General features: G+C 37.9%; 1 long non-coding RNA gene across 3 annotated transcripts in view; it reads left to right on the top strand.

Moving 5' to 3' along the window:
* Positions 1 to 8,553, top strand: part of LOC139140954 (uncharacterized) — a 156,927-nt gene that overhangs the window by 143,379 nt on the left and 4,995 nt on the right. The window contains exons 2-4 of one of the 3 annotated variants that reach the window (XR_011554106.1): positions 713 to 2,568; positions 5,720 to 5,908; positions 6,041 to 6,149. This is a non-coding gene — a long non-coding RNA (uncharacterized lncRNA). Of the gene's footprint in view, positions 1 to 712; positions 2,669 to 3,799; positions 3,829 to 5,719; positions 5,909 to 6,040; positions 6,150 to 8,553 lie in introns of those variants that run through there. The other 2 variants (XR_011554107.1, XR_011554108.1) reach the window with 2 other exon arrangements.

Genomic DNA, 8,553 nt, shown 5'->3' with positions numbered 1-8,553 from the left:
ACATACCAGTTGACTGTCACCTGTTCCAATTTTGCCACAGTTACCACGGAAAGAGAAAATCTAACCAATCACAGATTTTAAGCGGATGGCCGCTTTTTAACATCAGCGCCATCATGTGGGCATTTTGAATACCAAGGAATGCCCCTTTGACCATATATGGGCATATTTAGATTAAAGGTTATTGTATACCTTTAACACTGATGGAGGTACAGTGTCATGCCACTGTGGGTAATGTGATACAATTAAAGGACTTCTGTTCAAAACAACACCACCCAATAAATCAGTGTGCCATACTACTGTTCATTTGCAACAGAGCAAGCCACCATGATTAACATGGACAACAATACTGCCCTGGCCTTCAAACCACACATCTGAGTTTGTAATACTTTTCTCCTGAACCTTTTCTTCCATTAAAAATCACACCCTTGTTACTCGTTTTGGTCTCTTGCAATCTGTAATATTATGTTTAGTTTTGTTTGTTTTTTTGTTTTGTTCTAATTTTAATCATGACATAGGAGCTGCGAACCGCAGTACTTACTGATTTGATATTTGTTGTGTAGATGAAAAATATGATTTTGAGAAACAGCTTTTTTTAATTTTTTGATATTGTCGAAAATATGCAAATTAGCACAAAAAAGGCGTTTTTGGTAAAAAATCCTCTTCTTCATAACCACTGGTCAGACAGCTTTGTTATTTGGTATACAGGTACTAGGTCCCTAGGGATAACCCAACTTAGATTTGTTCAAATTGTGATGAAATATGCAAATCTGTATTTTTAAGGAATTTTTTTGTCATTTTTGGTCAAAAATTTATTTTATCAAAACCACTCGTCTGACAGCTTTGATATTTGGTATACAGGTTCCTACAGATGAACTTCATATAATATATTGAATATATGATGAAATCTACAATTTTGTATTTTTGGTGCAATTTTTGCCATTTTTGGTCAAAAAATGTGTTTCTCAAAACTGCTTGTCTGATGCCTTTGATATTTGGTATACAGGTTCCTAGGCTTTATCTCAATGTAATATATTGAAATTATGATGAAATCATCAATTTTGTTTATTTGCAGCTAATTGTGCCATTTTTGGTCAGGCCATCCTGAAATGAGCTATCAAAGATATCCACCTTCTTCATCAATACATGTGTCACAAAAAGTTAATCTCTACATAACACAGCAGAGCTCTGTAGACTGTTGGGTCACTTGTTTTTTCAAAACCGCTGGTCAGACAGCTTTAATATTTGGTTTACAGGTCCCTAGGATGACCTTAGTGAGATAATTTCATACAGTCAGAAAATACTTAATTTTGTATCCATATCTATAGTAGCTTCAGGGACTTTGGCCCGATGTTTTTATTTCCCCACAGTTCTGTGATATTCGAGAGATCAACAATATTTCTGCCCTTTTGTTTTAAGATTCAAGTGCCAAAGTCACACATCTGTCATGGCGCCTATTCTCATAAAGATTGACAACCATTACTAATCAAATGTATTGTGTAGTTCTTTGTTTGGAAATGTAGGATAGAGATAACCTTTATTCCCGAAATGTTTGTATAAAAAAATATCTTTATTTTGGACGCACCCTTCTGTCATGGTAACAGGTCATCCTTTCAACCATCGGGAGGATTCATTTTGCCGTCAATACAAGATTTCTATCAATAAGATTTATGTCGTTAGACAAGTTTGTTGAACTGTTTTTCCTATCTTCATTCATCTATTTCTTTATTTCCTGCAAGTTCTGGACAGTATTGAACTGAAAAGCTCCATAAGCTAGAACTTTTGATCTGGATTCCAGTATTTCTTTGTTCTGTTTATACGGTTCAGTTTCTTGTGCACGGTCTCACTCGCAAATTATGTCCATGTGGCTGATGTTCAACTGGCCAATACAGCCTGTACATGTGTGATATGCGTTTTTCACCGTTGACAACTGAATTTTGGCCTCGAGTCGGATGTCATATTGTACACGACGCGTTGTCTTTGAAGAGTAATAATTTGCAGCCAGACTTCCTTTAGGAGAAAAATAAAAAGAAATATTTAAATTATTTCAGAAAAACGAAATTATCCAAAATTTAACCATAGTTACGGTTTGAATATTGCTCAGTGCATACATACTACATTGATCCCGCCTAGCTGCTGCCTTTTTTTGTTTGTTTATTAGAAGTATAATAGGCTTATACGGATATTTGTACCGAACGGTGTTTGGTATTACAGCTATGTGATATGGATGTACGTGATAATTTTGTTTATTCTTAGCCCAGACCCTTGTAGATTTTCTCGGCTTTATCTCTAATCCTCGGCACTCTTACACAGTGAAAATTACTCTGAAATGTGACCCGCACTCTTCACCTCCCATATTTCATTTTCGATTGTTGCTTTCACCCAAAATAACTTGGAAGAATTCCAAAATTGATAAATCAAATGTAAAGAGCCACTTTTATGATTTCTTATTGTGTGTGTTCAACACGTACGCTGTGAAAAAAGCTCAGGTGAAACAGCAAACCAAAGCGACTCAGCGCTGTGTCTCGGTACTCGCTTGTGATCAATGCTAGAGAAGTACGGCGGCATCAGGTGTGTGAAATATCTTGTTTAGCGAGGAAGTTTCGATGGATGAATTCTCTAAGTCTGTGCAACAGAAGGTGGTGTGCGGTTACCCTCAGCTAATTCTAAGGTACATAGCAAAATGCCTGAAAAAGCCCTGGATTTGTACACTGATCACTTTTGTGGTTCTGTAGCGACACGTAGAAGGCGGTTGTCCGGTCTAACGTTATTGTACTTGGGCCTCAGCCCAAGTACATTTGTTTTCATTCCGTGGGAAAAAACTCTGTAAGGTATAACCATTTCTGGCTGAGACCAGGAGGGCAAAATGCCTTGGCTTCATCTTTCTTGGCATAATAAATGGCGTAATGATGTTAACTGAATGGAAGTGCTGCTCTCAGCCAGTCTTGAATAAATGAGATGTGAATATTAATGCTTCTCTATCTGAGTATTTGCCACAAAATCTTCTGAATATAATCAAATGTGCATCGAAATGCAACAATTAATGCACCCTCCGTTTCCTAGGCGATGGCACGACCCTTGCTACACCCACTGGACGAGCCAAAGTGGGAGGGGTAATTTCAGTTTGGTCGAACAAGAGGGCTCGAGACCAGAATTTAACATTTAAACTTGAAACATGTTTAATCACTGACAAGATGTGGACTAGTTTTAATCAAACTAAAATTGTGAAAACGAAAGGTTTTATATCCCGGATACAATGAAAACATTACGACTGGAAACTGCACCCCCAGTTGAGAATAGTAATGCCCACAGCGATGGAGAACACTTATCCTTGAGCTGAGAAAACCAGACCGTCATTTCGAAATAGAGCTGCAGATTCGAGAAGCTCGTTCAAAATAGCTAGGTACACCCCATAAAGGGGTGGTTTCGAGTTTTGAGGGCAAATTTCGCCTCCTTCATATAGAAATCGTACGTTTGTTTTTCCAGGAGAGCACACCATTTGACACAAAATTTGCATGTAAAGGGGTCGCCAGTAAGCACGTGGTCAAATCTGGCATAAGAAACAATATGAAATGTTGGGTAAAGCCAGTCCAAAATAAACTGATTTGAACTTTTGTGTTTTGTAATTTATACTACTGCAGTAACATTACCTTTTTTGACAACATCACACAATGTAATACGTTTTGAAACTGAATACTCCGACGTATTCTGTGTCTCCTTTGCTAAAAATACGGCATGCCGATTACCATGTAAGGAAATGATGACGTCAAGACCGTGACAGATTTGTAGTGCGTTTGGTCCTGGATCGATGGTGCACGAAGTTTTGTCAAGGTAGCTTGTGTATTTATTTCCTAAATGGGAGAGATTAGGGTCGATCTAAATGAAGGCCGAAGAATGTTATGATACTCTAAGCGAGCTGAACTCTACGTTCCAGTCTTTTATTCTTTTTTCGTAAATAAACCGTCGATGTCGGCAACTCTCTCGCTAGCCCTGCGTACGTACGCAGTGTACGCTGTGTGTTAGGAACGCACACAGGGAATGCACAGCGTACACTGCGTACGTACGCAGGGCTAGCGAGAGAGTTGCCGACATCGACGGTTATTTACGAAAAAAGAATAAAAGACTGGCATTTTTGGAAGCGATCGAGTAGCTGAGGTAGGCAGGGATACGACTTGGGCCCAAGAACGCTGAATTTCGGCAGTAATTTGGCTTTTTACGTCAAGTCCAAAATGGATTTGAAGTCACCAACTCTACGTACGGGTCTTTGCAGGGCTGTGGTGAGCGGGGCTATTAGCTGTAGCGGAACACACAGCATCGTACGCAGGGCTATCGCTAGCCCTGCGTGCGATGCTGTGTGTTAGCTGTAGCACATAGCATCGTACGCAGGTAGGGGTCAACATGGGTCGCAGCCATGTTGCCTCAAAACTTATTTCTGTCTGCACTCAAAACTCAAAAATGTCGCATATGAACCTGAAAAATCGATGCAATTTTGTCAAACTTCGGCGAAATTTCAGCCTATAGACAAAATTTCATCTAGGTAAGGTAAATTTACTGAAATTGATCGACAAAATAGAGCTAGAGGTCTGATTTTTGGTATATAGGAATAACTTAGCAATACAATTATGACAAAATGTGACGTGACCTCAATGACCTTTGACCTCAAATACATATATTTGTCCACAACTCAGTAACCACAAGTGCTACATTCTTCATATTTGGTATGATAAGACACCTTATGACACCACATATTGTACCTCATTAATTATGCGCATATCTAATTTTGAGCGAGCCAATAGAGCTAGAGGTCTGATTTTTGGTATATAGGAATAACTTAGCAATACAATTATTTTGACAAAATGTCACGTGACCTCAATGACCTTTGACCTCAAATATATATATATATTTGTCCACAACTCAGTAACCACAAGTGCTACACCCTTCATATATGGTATGATGGGACACCTTATGACACCACATATTGTACCTCATCAATTATGCACATATCTAATTCTGAGCTGGATGTCCGACTTTTGGTATATAGGGATAACTATAGGGTAAAAATCTAAATATGCCCATCTAAATATTAGACATCTACCATCGAGAACAAAAGAAATTTGCTGTAATTTGAATATTTAAGGAGTTTAAGCAATTTCCACTATAAATAAAGAACCCCTGCCTCAAACTCCACAAAAGTTGCTAGACATATTTTGCCGTTGTCATGTCATTGCTTCGTTTAATAACCAGTTAATCAAATGCCTAATTGACAGGAGGAAATTCAAGACCATATTTGAATAGTTGTATATATTGTCCTCAAAATTACTCTATCACGGCCCAAGTACTCATTGCCTTCAGCAATACTGCCTTGTTATTATTATTATTATTAGACTTTATTTAAACTCGATAAACTGTTGAGCCTGAGGCTCTTCTCACACAGAGTCGAGTATAACAACATTTACAATATTTACATTAAAAACAATGCCCAGAGAAAGCATTCGCAATACCAAAAGGTTAACGTGGTGCCATGTTGTGCTACCACAAGGACAGTTGCTTGTAGGTATGCCTGTTTGGTGCTGCAATAAACAAAATTCTCACCGCCAAAATTGTGTGGAATTTTAAGCAGACGTGTTAGTCCTCGTTGACCGAGCTCCTAACAATTCTGTAGCATTGCATCGATCGAATATTAACGACGTTATCCTTTACGCTGTTATTATTTAACTCCCAGATCAAAGTTTGTTGCCAGCCGCCATGGGTAATTTGTTGTCAGGCCAACCAATGCAGTGTTAGGTTTTATGCCCCGGTCACTATATTAGCCCCGGTGTTGTTGTCGAACCGCCACTTTAAGAGTCCCGAGTCACAGAGTCAACTACGAGACGACCCACCGTGAGACGGTTTAACTGTGCATGCGGTAAAGGTATTTATTCAAAAATAATATTGGGTTTCTTTCCATAGCCCTGTTTCTGACATTTTGATATATCATATTTTGTGTAAATGTACATTTACATCATTTGATCTTGTTCTTTATGATTTATGTTTAACCCGTTAGAAAATAAGTTTGGGTTAAGCTACATATGTAGAGAGGACTCCAAAACAGCGGGTCAACTCCAAGAGGCTAAACTGTCACCCTGTCTGCTTCCAGTACTTACAAAGAAAAGGTAAGATAACAATTATACATGTAGGAGCTCGTAAGTTAGTCTTCACCCATGTAGTTTTCAAAAAAATCCCCAATCCATTTTACATTGCTTTCTTACGTTACATGCATATATTTGCCTGTATATATCTGATAACCTTTTCTCGTGCCAAGGCCATTCTGATAACCGACCTCTATGGAACGTATTCGTATTTTTATCTTCCGTAATATGACTGTGATATCTCGAGAATTTTAACTACAGTTAACTCATTTTGAAAAAAAAATGCAAGGATGTTGCCATGGAACTTGAAGTGCTCCTTCAGACATGCGTTTTAGATGCTTGTGGGCTCCATTCCGACTTATTGTGACTGCAATCTGGCGATTTGATATGTCGACGGTATCAAGCTCAAAATAATGATTTAAATATAAATATCAATATGTCAGTTATAATGACAAAATACAGCATCTTAATATTTCATAAATACTAAGAAAAAGGTCACTCAAACACGGGCGTGCTACAACGGATATAAACCTTGACAACCGTAGCGTCTTCAGTGTTATGACAGCAATCGCCGTGGTAACAGGATAACAAATGAGAGATGATGGACTCTTATGGAGGACTCTGTATCATTATTGTTTGCTTAAGCGCCACTCCCTTAGAGACAGAGACAGACCATTCATTACATGGAAGGAGAGGTGATCACTGCGAGGGCATGTAATTCTTTTTCGCATTCCCAGTGTTGGCATTTTAGTAGTAGGGGGACTCAGAGCAACATGTATATTTTCTCCAAAATTCCATTTCGATTGATTAGAAGAATGTTTTTGTAAAAGCATCACGATTAACTGCAACGTTCTAACATGTTGAATTTCGACCATTGTTCCAAGAACTAACACCAGTATTCCGTCCCCGGTTGACCGGCGTTAAGGTACGGATGCACGTACCAACAACAGACAATGGAGTCTTAAACTTGGACAGTATTTTTGGTCTACCACTTATTAGGGTTCATTTTGAAGTTCATGTAATAAACAAAGATTTTATCGTTTTGTGAAAATCGAAAAGTTAAGTTTTCTCCATAAAGTTAGCACAGGGTTGGTAGCCATTTTAAATTTCAAGTGGTCGTGAATATTTGGTTGTTTTTTTTAGTACCAGATTTTGCACGGTGACTCCTGATTTTTATTTCTTTATTTCTGTACGAAAACTTCAAGCAAAAATTGTAACTCTTTCAGTTTCTAGGTGCGAGCAACCTTAAACTTCGTACGCTGTGTTATCAGATCAAATCATAAATCACCCAAAATTCGATTCAGTCCAATCCATTTCAATGTTACCTTGATCCCAAAACTGCGTAATTAGAGTGGCGACTTGGAAAAAAAAACACACAACGTTAACCTTTACACCTAAAATTCAACATAACACAAAACAGCATATTTAATACCCGAGCGGCACGAAAGCCGAAATGTGGCTTGAGTAACGATATTTTGCGTCTGTTTTACCCGCAAGCCGGAGACTTAACGCGCCGATTAGACGGAAACAAATGAAACCCTGCAGAGAATACCGCGTGATTATTACACCATAAAATTTCACGAACATTTATAGGCAACTGTTGGTAATAAAATGCAATAAAAGCTTCTCTGTGGTGTACCCATTACTTTGGGCCTTGTTGAAACAACTTTATCTGCAGAATTCATGTTTTCATGATACAGGCGTTGTATAAAAACCACATAAAAAGTTATACATGAAAGTTCAGTAGAGTAAATAGGATCGTACCATCAATACTCGATGGATCTTGCCAAAATGTATACAACTTTGATGGCCCTCTTTCACGACGTCAGTGTTTGAATACTAAGGTATTAATAGGTTGAATCAATTTTCACACCTTGATTGTTAATAATTGTTTCCTTGCGACTGCATCCTGTTCTCCTAAAGTCAATGATGATGTCTTTCTCTCTGTAATGATAAAGGTAGACCTCAAAGACAGACTACCTTAGCCAACTACAAGAGGCAAAGTCACTGTCAGCCGTATATACTCACATCTTTGAACAAGGCGGTCCTCCTCACTTTGAAGAAACACTCTTTTCATAAACATTTTATGTTAATTTGAATGGGCCTTGTGTTTCATTTTTTGTCATTATATCATAATTGCAACCACCTTATAGTGTTATTACATGTACTATGTTGATATCATCCTGGAAAAGAAACACGACATTATTTTTTAATAAACAATGAAACATTACCTCGTACAACAAGTGGTTTTCGATTGAATTCGAATTAAGCATTCGATATTTTGAAGACGTTTGTATTGTGTATGCACATAAGAAATCCATCACTGTGACAATCGGATCGTATGTTTTTCGATTAGTTAATTTTATTCAGAATTTTTATCCATTTAAAAAAGGGTAATCTGATTTATTATGTAGAAATTGCGATTCTG

This window comes from Ptychodera flava, chromosome 9 (genome assembly GCF_041260155.1).
Source record: "Ptychodera flava strain L36383 chromosome 9, AS_Pfla_20210202, whole genome shotgun sequence".
NCBI lineage: Eukaryota > Metazoa > Hemichordata > Enteropneusta > Ptychoderidae > Ptychodera > Ptychodera flava.
The sequence above is the reverse complement of the archived record's forward strand: the minus strand, read 5'-3'. Positions and strand labels throughout refer to the sequence as shown.